Here is a 12097-nt window from a genome sequence, read left to right on the forward strand (position 1 = left end):
AAACAAAAACGAATCAGGCACATCAACCCTCAAATCCCTCCTCCTCAACAAAAACCAAACAAAAACAGATCAGGCACCTCGACCCTCAAATCCCTCCTCCTCAACAAAAACTGAGCAAAAACAGATCAGGCACAACAACTCTCAAATCCCTCCATCTCAACAAAAACCAAACAAAAACGGATCAGGCACATCAACCCTCAAATCCCTCCTCCTCAACAAAAACTGAGCAAAAACGGATCAGGCACCTCAACCCTCAAATCCCTCCTCCTCAACAAAAACCAAACAAAAACGGATCAGGCACCTCGACCCTCAAATCCCTCCTCCTCAACAAAAACCGAGCAAAAACGGATCAGGCACATCAACCCTCAAATCCCTCCTCCTCAACAAAAACCGAGCAAAAACAGATCAGGCACCTCGACCCGCAAATCCCTCCTCCTCAACGAAAACCAAACAAAAACGGATCAGGCACCTCGACCCTCAAATCCCTCCTCCTCAACAAAAACCGAGCAAAAACAGATCAGGCACATCAACCCTCAAATCCCTCCTCCTCAACAAAAACCGAGCAAAAACAGATCAGGCACCTCGACCCGCAAATCCCTCCTCCTCAACGAAAACCAAACAAAAACGGATCAGGCACCTCGACCTTCAAATCCCTCCTCCTCAACAAAAACCAAACAAAAACTGATCAGAAACCTCGACCTTCAAATCCCTCCTCCTCAACAAAAACCAAACAAAAACCGATCAGAAACCTCGACCTTCAAATCCCTCCTCAACAAAAACCAAACAAATACAGATCAGGCACCTCGACCCTCAAATCCCTCCTCCTCAACAAAAACCAAACAAAAACAGATCAGAAACCTCGACCTTCAAATCCCTCCTCAACAAAAACCAAACAAATACAGATCAGGCACCTCGACCCTCAAATCCCTCCTCCTCAACAAAAACCAAACAAAAACAGATCAGAAACCTCGACCTTCAAATCCCTCCTCCTCAACAAAAACCAAACAAAAACAGATCAGAAACCTCGACCCTCAAATCCCTCCTCCTCAACAAAAACCGAGCAAAAACAGATCAGGCACAACAACTCTCAAATCCCTCCATCTCAACAAAAACCAAACAAAAACAGATCAGGCACATCAACCCTCAAATCCCTCCTCCTCAACAAAAACCGAACAAAAAGGGATCAGGCACATCAACCCTCAAATCCCTCCTCCTCAACGAAAAACAAACAAAAATGAATCAGGCACCTCGACCCTCAAATCCCTCCTCCTCAACAAAAACCAAGCAAAAACAGATCAGGCACCTCGACCCTCAAATCCCTCCTCCTCAACAAAAACCAAACAAAAACGAATCAGGCACATCAACCCTCAAATCCCTCCTCCTCAACAAAAACCAAACAAAAACAGATCAGGCACCTCGACCCTCAAATCCCTCCTCCTCAACAAAAACTGAGCAAAAACAGATCAGGCACAACAACTCTCAAATCCCTCCATCTCAACAAAAACCAAACAAAAACGGATCAGGCACATCAACCCTCAAATCCCTCCTCCACAACAAAAACTGAGCAAAAACGGATCAGGCACCTCAACCCTCAAATCCCTCCTCCTCAACAAAAACCAAACAAAAACGGATCAGGCACCTCGACCCTCAAATCCCTCCTCCTCAACAAAAACCGAGCAAAAACAGATCAGGCACATCAACCCTCAAATCCCTCCTCCTCAACAAAAACTGAGCAAAAACAGATCAGGCACCTCGACCCGCAAATCCCTCCTCCTCAACGAAAACCAAACAAAAACGGATCAGGCACCTCGACCTTCAAATCCCTCCTCCTCAACAAAAACCAAACAAAAACAGATCAGAAACCTCGACCTTCAAATCCCTCCTCCTCAACAAAAACCAAACAAAAACAGATCAGAAACCTCGACCTTCAAATCCCTCCTCAACAAAAACCAAACAAATACAGATCAGGCACCTCGACCCTCAAATCCCTCCTCCTCAACAAAAACCAAACAAAAACAGATCAGAAACCTCGACCTTCAAATCCCTCCTCCTCAACAAAAACCAAACAAAAACAGATCAGAAACCTCGACCCTCAAATCCCTCCTCCTCAACAAAAACCGAGCAAAAACAGATCAGGCACAACAACTCTCAAATCCCTCCATCTCAACAAAAACCAAACAAAAACGGATCAGGCACATCAACCCTCAAATCCCTCCTCCTCAACAAAAACCAAACAAAAAGGGATCAGGCACATCAACCCTCAAATCCCTCCTCCTCAACGAAAAACAAACAAAAATGAATCAGGCACCTCGACCCTCAAATCCCTCCTCCTCAACAAAAACCGAGCAAAAACGGATCAGGCACATCAACTCTCAAATCCCTCCTCCTCAACGAAAAACAAACAAAAATGAATCAGGCACCTCGACCCTCAAATCCCTCCTCCTCAACAAAAACCAAGCAAAAACAGATCAGGCACCTCGACCCTCAAATCCCTCCTCCTCAACAAAAACCGAACAAAAACAGATCAGGCAGCTCGACCCTCAAATCCCTCCTCCTCAACAAAAACCAAACAAAAACGAATCAGGCACATCAACCCTCAAATCCCTCCTCCTCAACAAAAACCAAACAAAAACAGATCAGGCACCTCGACCCTCAAATCCATCCTCCTCAACAAAAACTGAGCAAAAACAGATCAGGCACAACAACTCTCAAATCCCTCCATCTCAACAAAAACCAAACAAAAACGGATCAGGCACATCAACCCTCAAATCCCTCCTCCTCAACAAAAACTGAGCAAAAACGGATCAGGCACCTCAACCCTCAAATCCCTCCTCCTCAACAAAAACCGAGCAAAAACAGATCAGGCACCTCGACCCGCAAATCCCTCCTCCTCAACGAAAACCAAACAAAAACGGATCAGGCACCTCGACCCTCAAATCCCTCCTCCTCAACAAAAACCGAGCAAAAACAGATCAGGCACATCAACCCTCAAATCCCTCCTCCTCAACAAAAACCGAGCAAAAACAGATCAGGCACCTCGACCCGCAAATCCCTCCTCCTCAACGAAAACCAAACAAAAACGGATCAGGCACCTCGACCCTCAAATCCCTCCTCCTCAACAAAAACCGAGCAAAAACAGATCAGGCACATCAACCCTCAAATCCCTCCTCCTCAACAAAAACCGAGCAAAAACAGATCAGGCACCTCGACCCGCAAATCCCTCCTCCTCAACGAAAACCAAACAAAAACGGATCAGGCACCTCGACCCTCAAATCCCTCCTCCTCAACAAAAACCGAGCAAAAACAGATCAGGCACATCAACCCTCAAATCCCTCCTCCTCAACAAAAACTGAGCAAAAACAGATCAGGCACCTCGACCCGCAAATCCCTCCTCCTCAACGAAAACCAAACAAAAACGGATCAGGCACCTCGACCTTCAAATCCCTCCTCCTCAACAAAAACCAAACAAAAACAGATCAGAAACCTCGACCTTCAAATCCCTCGTCCTCAACAAAAACCAAACAAAAACAGATCAGAAACCTCGACCTTCAAATCCCTCCTCAACAAAAACCAAACAAATACAGATCAGAAACCTCGACCTTCAAATCCCTCCTCAACAAAAACCAAACAAATACAGATCAGGCACCTCGACCCTCAAATCCCTCCTCCTCAACAAAAACCAAACAAAAACAGATCAGAAACCTCGACCTTCAAATCCCTCCTCCTCAACAAAAACCAAACAAAAACAGATCAGAAACCTCGACCCTCAAATCCCTCCTCCTCAACAAAAACCGAGCAAAAACAGATCAGGCACAACAACTCTCAAATCCCTCCATCTCAACAAAAACCAAACAAAAACAGATCAGGCACATCAACCCTCAAATCCCTCCTCCTCAACAAAAACCGAACAAAAAGGGATCAGGCACATCAACCCTCAAATCCCTCCTCCTCAACGAAAAACAAACAAAAATGAATCAGGCACCTCGACCCTCAAATCCCTCCTCCTCAACAAAAACCGAGCAAAAACGGATCAGGCATATCAACTCTCAAATCCCTCCTCCTCAACGAAAAACAAACAAAAATGAATCAGGCACCTCGACCCTCAAATCCCTCCTCCTCAACAAAAACCAAGCAAAAACAGATCAGGCACCTCGACCCTCAAATCCCTCCTCCTCAACAAAAACCGAACAAAAACAGATCAGGCACCTCGACCCTCAAATCCCTCCTCCTCAACAAAAACCAAACAAAAACGAATCAGGCACATCAACCCTCAAATCCCTCCTCCTCAACAAAAACCAAACAAAAACAGATCAGGCACCTCGACCCTCAAATCCCTCCTCCTCAACAAAAACTGAGCAAAAACAGATCAGGCACAACAACTCTCAAATCCCTCCATCTCAACAAAAACCAAATAAAAACGGATCAGGCACATCAACCCTCAAATCCCTCCTCCTCAACAAAAACTGAGCAAAAACGGATCAGGCAACTCAACCCTCAAATCCCTCCTCCTCAACAAAAACCAAACAAAAACGGATCAGGCACCTCGACCCTCAAATCCCTCCTCCTCAACAAAAACCGAGCAAAAACAGATCAGGCACATCAACCCTCAAATCCCTCCTCCTCAACAAAAACTGAGCAAAAACAGATCAGGCACCTCGACCCGCAAATCCCTCCTCCTCAACGAAAACCAAACAAAAACGGATCAGGCACCTCGACCCTCAAATCCCTCCTCCTCAACGAAAAACAAACAAAAATGAATCAGGCACCTCGACCCTCAAATCCCTCCTCCTCAACAAAAACCAAGCAAAAACAGATCAGGCACCTCGACCCTCAAATCCCTCCTCCTCAACAAAAACCGAACAAAAACAGATCAGGCACCTCGACCCTCAAATCCCTCCTCCTCAACAAAAACCAAACAAAAACGAATCAGGCACATCAACCCTCAAATCCCTCCTCCTCAACAAAAACCAAACAAAAACAGATCAGGCACCTCGACCCTCAAATCCCTCCTCCTCAACAAAAACTGAGCAAAAACAGATCAGGCACAACAACTCTCAAATCCCTCCATCTCAACAAAAACCAAACAAAAACGGATCAGGCACATCAACCCTCAAATCCCTCCTCCTCAACAAAAACTGAGCAAAAACGGATCAGGCACCTCAACCCTCAAATCCCTCCTCCTCAACAAAAACCAAACAAAAACGGATCAGGCACCTCGACCCTCAAATCCCTCCTCCTCAACAAAAACCGAGCAAAAACAGATCAGGCACATCAACCCTCAAATCCCTCCTCCTCAACAAAAACTGAGCAAAAACAGATCAGGCACCTCGACCCGCAAATCCCTCCTCCTCAACGAAAACCAAACAAAAACGGATCAGGCACCTCGACCTTCAAATCCCTCCTCCTCAACAAAAACCAAACAAAAACAGATCAGAAACCTCGACCTTCAAATCCCTCCTCCTCAACAAAAACCAAACAAAAACAGATCAGAAACCTCGACCTTCAAATCCCTCCTCAACAAAAACCAAACAAATACAGATCAGGCACCTCGACCCTCAAATCCCTCCTCCTCAACAAAAACCAAACAAAAACAGATCAGAAACCTCGACCTTCAAATCCCTCCTCCTCAACAAAAACCAAACAAAAACAGATCAGAAACCTCGACCCTCAAATCTCTCCTCCTCAACAAAAACCGAGCAAAAACAGATCAGGCACAACAACTCTCAAATCCCTCCATCTCAACAAAAACCAAACAAAAACGGATCAGGCACATCAACCCTCAAATCCCTCCTCCTCAACAAAAACCAAACAAAAAGGGATCAGGCACATCAACCCTCAAATCCCTCCTCCTCAACGAAAAACAAACAAAAATGAATCAGGCACCTCGACCCTCAAATCCCTCCTCCTCAACAAAAACCAAGCAAAAACAGATCAGGCACCTCGACCCTCAAATCCCTCCTCCTCAACAAAAACCGAACAAAAACAGATCAGGCACCTCGACCCTCAAATCCCTCCTCCTCAACAAAAACCAAACAAAAACGAATCAGGCACATCAACCCTCAAATCCCTCCTCCTCAACAAAAACCAAACAAAAACAGATCAGGCACCTCGACCCTCAAATCCCTCCTCCTCAACAAAAACTGAGCAAAAACAGATCAGGCACAACAACTCTCAAATCCCTCCATCTCAACAAAAACCAAACAAAAACGGATCAGGCACATCAACCCTCAAATCCCTCCTCCTCAACAAAAACTGAGCAAAAACGGATCAGGCACCTCAACCCTCAAATCCCTCCTCCTCAACAAAAACCAAACAAAAACGGATCAGGCACCTCGACCCTCAAATCCCTCCTCCTCAACAAAAACCGAGCAAAAACGGATCAGGCACATCAACCCTCAAATCCCTCCTCCTCAACAAAAACCGAGCAAAAACAGATCAGGCACCTCGACCCGCAAATCCCTCCTCCTCAACGAAAACCAAACAAAAACGGATCAGGCACCTCGACCCTCAAATCCCTCCTCCTCAACAAAAACCGAGCAAAAACAGATCAGGCACATCAACCCTCAAATCCCTCCTCCTCAACAAAAACCGAGCAAAACAGATCAGGCACCTCGACCCGCAAATCCCTCCTCCTCAACGAAAACCAAACAAAAACGGATCAGGCACCTCGACCCTCAAATCCCTCCTCCTCAACAAAAACCGAGCAAAAACAGATCAGGCACATCAACCCTCAAATCCCTCCTCCTCAACAAAAACTGAGCAAAAACAGATCAGGCACCTCGACCCGCAAATCCCTCCTCCTCAACGAAAACCAAACAAAAACGGATCAGGCACCTCGACCTTCAAATCCCTCCTCCTCAACAAAAACCAAACAAAAACAGATCAGAAACCTCGACCTTCAAATCCCTCCTCCTCAACAAAAACCAAACAAAAACAGATCAGAAACCTCGACCTTCAAATCCCTCCTCAACAAAAACCAAACAAATACAGATCAGGCACCTCGACCCTCAAATCCCTCCTCCTCAACAAAAACCAAACAAAAACAGATCAGAAACCTCGACCTTCAAATCCCTCCTCAACAAAAACCAAACAAATACAGATCAGGCACCTCGACCCTCAAATCCCTCCTCCTCAACAAAAACCAAACAAAAACAGATCAGAAACCTCGACCTTCAAATCCCTCCTCCTCAACAAAAACCAAACAAAAACAGATCAGAAACCTCGACCCTCAAATCCCTCCTCCTCAACAAAAACCGAGCAAAAACAGATCAGGCACAACAACTCTCAAATCCCTCCATCTCAACAAAAACCAAACAAAAACAGATCAGGCACATCAACCCTCAAATCCCTCCTCCTCAACAAAAACCGAACAAAAAGGGATCAGGCACATCAACCCTCAAATCCCTCCTCCTCAACGAAAAACAAACAAAAATGAATCAGGCACCTCGACCCTCAAATCCCTCCTCCTCAACAAAAACCGAGCAAAAACGGATCAGGCACATCAACTCTCAAATCCCTCCTCCTCAACGAAAAACAAACAAAAATGAATCAGGCACCTCGACCCTCAAATCCCTCCTCCTCAACAAAAACCAATCAAAAACAGATCAGGCACCTCGACCCTCAAATCCCTCCTCCTCAACAAAAACCGAACAAAAACAGATCAGGCACCTCGACCCTCAAATCCCTCCTCCTCAACAAAAACCAAACAAAAACGAATCAGGCACATCAACCCTCAAATCCCTCCTCCTCAACAAAAACCAAACAAAAACAGATCAGGCACCTCGACCCTCAAATCCCTCCTCCTCAACAAAAACTGAGCAAAAACAGATCAGGCACAACAACTCTCAAATCCCTCCATCTCAACAAAAACCAAACAAAAACGGATCAGGCACATCAACCCTCAAATCCCTCCTCCTCAACAAAAACTGAGCAAAAACGGATCAGGCACCTCAACCCTCAAATCCCTCCTCCTCAACAAAAACCAAACAAAAACGGATCAGGCACCTCGACCCTCAAATCCCTCCTCCTCAACAAAAACCGAGCAAAAACAGATCAGGCACATCAACCCTCAAATCCCTCCTCCTCAACAAAAACTGAGCAAAAACAGATCAGGCACCTCGACCCGCAAATCCCTCCTCCTCAACGAAAACCAAACAAAAACGGATCAGGCACCTCGACCTTCAAATCCCTCCTCCTCAACAAAAACCAAACAAAAACAGATCAGAAACCTCGACCTTCAAATCCCTCCTCCTCAACAAAAACCAAACAAAAACAGATCAGAAACCTCGACCTTCAAATCCCTCCTCAACAAAAACCAAACAAATACAGATCAGGCACCTCGACCCTCAAATCCCTCCTCCTCAACAAAAACCAAACAAAAACAGATCAGAAACCTCGACCTTCAAATCCCTCCTCCTCAACAAAAACCAAACAAAAACAGATCAGAAACCTCGACCCTCAAATCCCTCCTCCTCAACAAAAACCGAGCAAAAACAGATCAGGCACAACAACTCTCAAATCCCTCCATCTCAACAAAAACCAAACAAAAACGGATCAGGCACATCAACCCTCAAATCCCTCCTCCTCAACAAAAACCAAACAAAAAGGGATCAGGCACATCAACCCTCAAATCCCTCCTCCTCAACAAAAACCGAGCAAAAACGGATCAGGCACATCAACCCTCAAATCCCTCCTCCTCAACAAAAACCAAACAAAAACAGATCAGGCACCTCGACCCTCAAATCCCTCCTCCTCAACAAAAACTGAGCAAAAACAGATCAGGCACAACAACTCTCAAATCCCTCCATCTCAACAAAAACCAAACAAAAACGGATCAGGCACATCAACCCTCAAATCCCTCCTCCTCAACAAAAACTGAGCAAAAACGGATCAGGCACCTCAACCCTCAAATCCCTCCTCCTCAACAAAAACCAAACAAAAACGGATCAGGCACCTCGACCCTCAAATCCCTCCTCCTCAACAAAAACCGAGCAAAAACGGATCAGGCACATCAACCCTCAAATCCCTCCTCCTCAACAAAAACCGAGCAAAAACAGATCAGGCACCTCGACCCGCAAATCCCTCCTCCTCAACGAAAACCAAACAAAAACGGATCAGGCACCTCGACCCTCAAATCCCTCCTCCTCAACAAAAACCGAGCAAAAACAGATCAGGCACATCAACCCTCAAATCCCTCCTCCTCAACAAAAACTGAGCAAAAACAGATCAGGCACCTCGACCCGCAAATCCCTCCTCCTCAACGAAAACCAAACAAAAACGGATCAGGCACCTCGACCTTCAAATCCCTCCTCCTCAACAAAAACCAAACAAAAACAGATCAGAAACCTCGACCTTCAAATCCCTCCTCCTCAACAAAAACCAAACAAAAACAGATCAGAAACCTCGACCTTCAAATCCCTCCTCAACAAAAACCAAACAAATACAGATCAGGCACCTCGACCCTCAAATCCCTCCTCCTCAACAAAAACCAAACAAAAACAGATCAGAAACCTCGACCTTCAAATCCCTCCTCAACAAAAACCAAACAAATACAGATCAGGCACCTCGACCCTCAAATCCCTCCTCCTCAACAAAAACCAAACAAAAACAGATCAGAAACCTCGACCTTCAAATCCCTCCTCCTCAACAAAAACCAAACAAAAACAGATCAGAAACCTCGACCCTCAAATCCCTCCTCCTCAACAAAAACCGAGCAAAAACAGATCAGGCACAACAACTCTCAAATCCCTCCATCTCAACAAAAACCAAACAAAAACGGATCAGGCACATCAACCCTCAAATCCCTCCTCCTCAACAAAAACCGAACAAAAAGGGATCAGGCACATCAACCCTCAAATCCCTCCTCCTCAACGAAAAACAAACAAAAATGAATCAGGCACCTCGACCCTCAAATCCCTCCTCCTCAACAAAAACCGAGCAAAAACGGATCAGGCACATCAACTATCAAATCCCTCCTCCTCAACGAAAAACAAACAAAAATGAATCAGGCACCTCGACCCTCAAATCCCTCCTCCTCAACAAAAACCAAGCAAAAACAGATCAGGCACCTCGACCCTCAAATCCCTCCTCCTCAACAAAAACCGAACAAAAACAGATCAGGCACCTCGACCCTCAAATCCCTCCTCCTCAACAAAAACCAAACAAAAACGAATCAGGCACATCAACCCTCAAATCCCTCCTCCTCAACAAAAACCAAACAAAAACAGATCAGGCACCTCGACCCTCAAATCCCTCCTCCTCAACAAAAACTGAGCAAAAACAGATCAGGCACAACAACTCTCAAATCCCTCCATCTCAACAAAAACCAAACAAAAACGGATCAGGCACATCAACCCTCAAATCCCTCCTCCTCAACAAAAACTGAGCAACAACGGATCAGGCACCTCAACCCTCAAATCCCTCCTCCTCAACAAAAACCAAACAAAAACGGATCAGGCACCTCGACCCTCAAATCCCTCCTCCTCAACAAAAACCGAGCAAAAACGGATCAGGCACATCAACCCTCAAATCCCTCCTCCTCAACAAAAACCGAGCAAAAACAGATCAGGCACCTCGACCCGCAAATCCCTCCTTCTCAACGAAAACCAAACAAAAACGGATCAGGCACCTCGACCCTCAAATCCCTCCTCCTCAACAAAAACCGAGCAAAAACAGATCAGGCACATCAACCCTCAAATCCCTCCTCCTCAACAAAAACCAAGCAAAAACAGATCAGGCACCTCGACCCGTAAATCCCTCCTCCTCAACGAAAACCAAACAAAAACGGATCAGGCACCTCGACCTTCAAATCCCTCCTCCTCAACAAAAACCAAACAAAAACAGATCAGAAACCTCGAACTTCAAATCCCACCTCCTCAACAAAAACCAAACAAAAACAGATCAGAAACCTCGACCTTCAAATCCCTCCTCAACAAAAACCAAACAAATACAGATCAGGCACCTCGACCCTCAAATCCCTCCTCCTCAACAAAAACCAAACAAAAACAGATCAGAAACCTCGACCCTCAAATCCCTCCTCCTCAACAAAAACCGAGCAAAAACAGATCAGGCACAACAACTCTCAAATCCCTCCATCTCAACAAAAACCAAACAAAAACGGATCAGGCACATCAACCCTCAAATCCCTCCTCCTCAACAAAAACCGAACAAAAAGGGATCAGGCACATCAACCCTCAAATCCCTCCTCCTCAACGAAAAACAAACAAAAATGAATCAGGCACCTCGACCCTCAAATCCCTCCTCCTCAACAAAAACCGAGCAAAAACGGATCAGGCACATCAACTCTCAAATCCCTCCTCCTCAACGAAAAACAAACAAAAATGAATCAGGCACCTCGACCCTCAAATCCCTCCTCCTCAACAAAAACCAAGCAAAAACAGATCAGGCACCTCGACCCTCAAATCCCTCCTCCTCAACAAAAACCGAACAAAAACAGATCAGGCACCTCGACCCTCAAATCCCTCCTCCTCAACAAAAACCAAACAAAAACAGATCAGAAACCTCGACCTTCAAATCCCTCCTCAACAAAAACCAAACAAATACAGATCAGGCACCTCGACCCTCAAATCCCTCCTCCTCAACAAAAACCAAACAAAAACAGATCAGAAACCTCGACCTTCAAATCCCTCCTCCTCAACAAAAACCAAACAAAAACAGATCAGAAACCTCGACCCTCAAATCCCTCCTCCTCAACAAAAACCGAGCAAAAACAGATCAGGCACATCAACCCTCAAATCCCTCCATCTCAACAAAAACCAAACAAAAACAGATCAGGCACATCAACCCTCAAATCCCTCCTCCTCAACAAAAACCGAACAAAAAGGGATCAGGCACATCAACCCTCAAATCCCTCCTCCTCAACGAAAAACAAACAAAAATGAATCAGGCACCTCGACCCTCAAATCCCTCCTCCTCAACAAAAACCGAGCAAAAACGGATCAGGCACATCAACTCTCAAATCCCTCCTCCTCAACGAAAAACAAACAAAAATGAATCAGGCACCTCGACCCTCAAATCCCTCCTCCTCAACAAAAACCAAGCAAAAACAGATCAGGCACCTCGACCCTCAAATCCCTCC

This window comes from Hemitrygon akajei, chromosome 4, assembly GCF_048418815.1.
Source record: "Hemitrygon akajei chromosome 4, sHemAka1.3, whole genome shotgun sequence".
NCBI lineage: Eukaryota > Metazoa > Chordata > Chondrichthyes > Myliobatiformes > Dasyatidae > Hemitrygon > Hemitrygon akajei.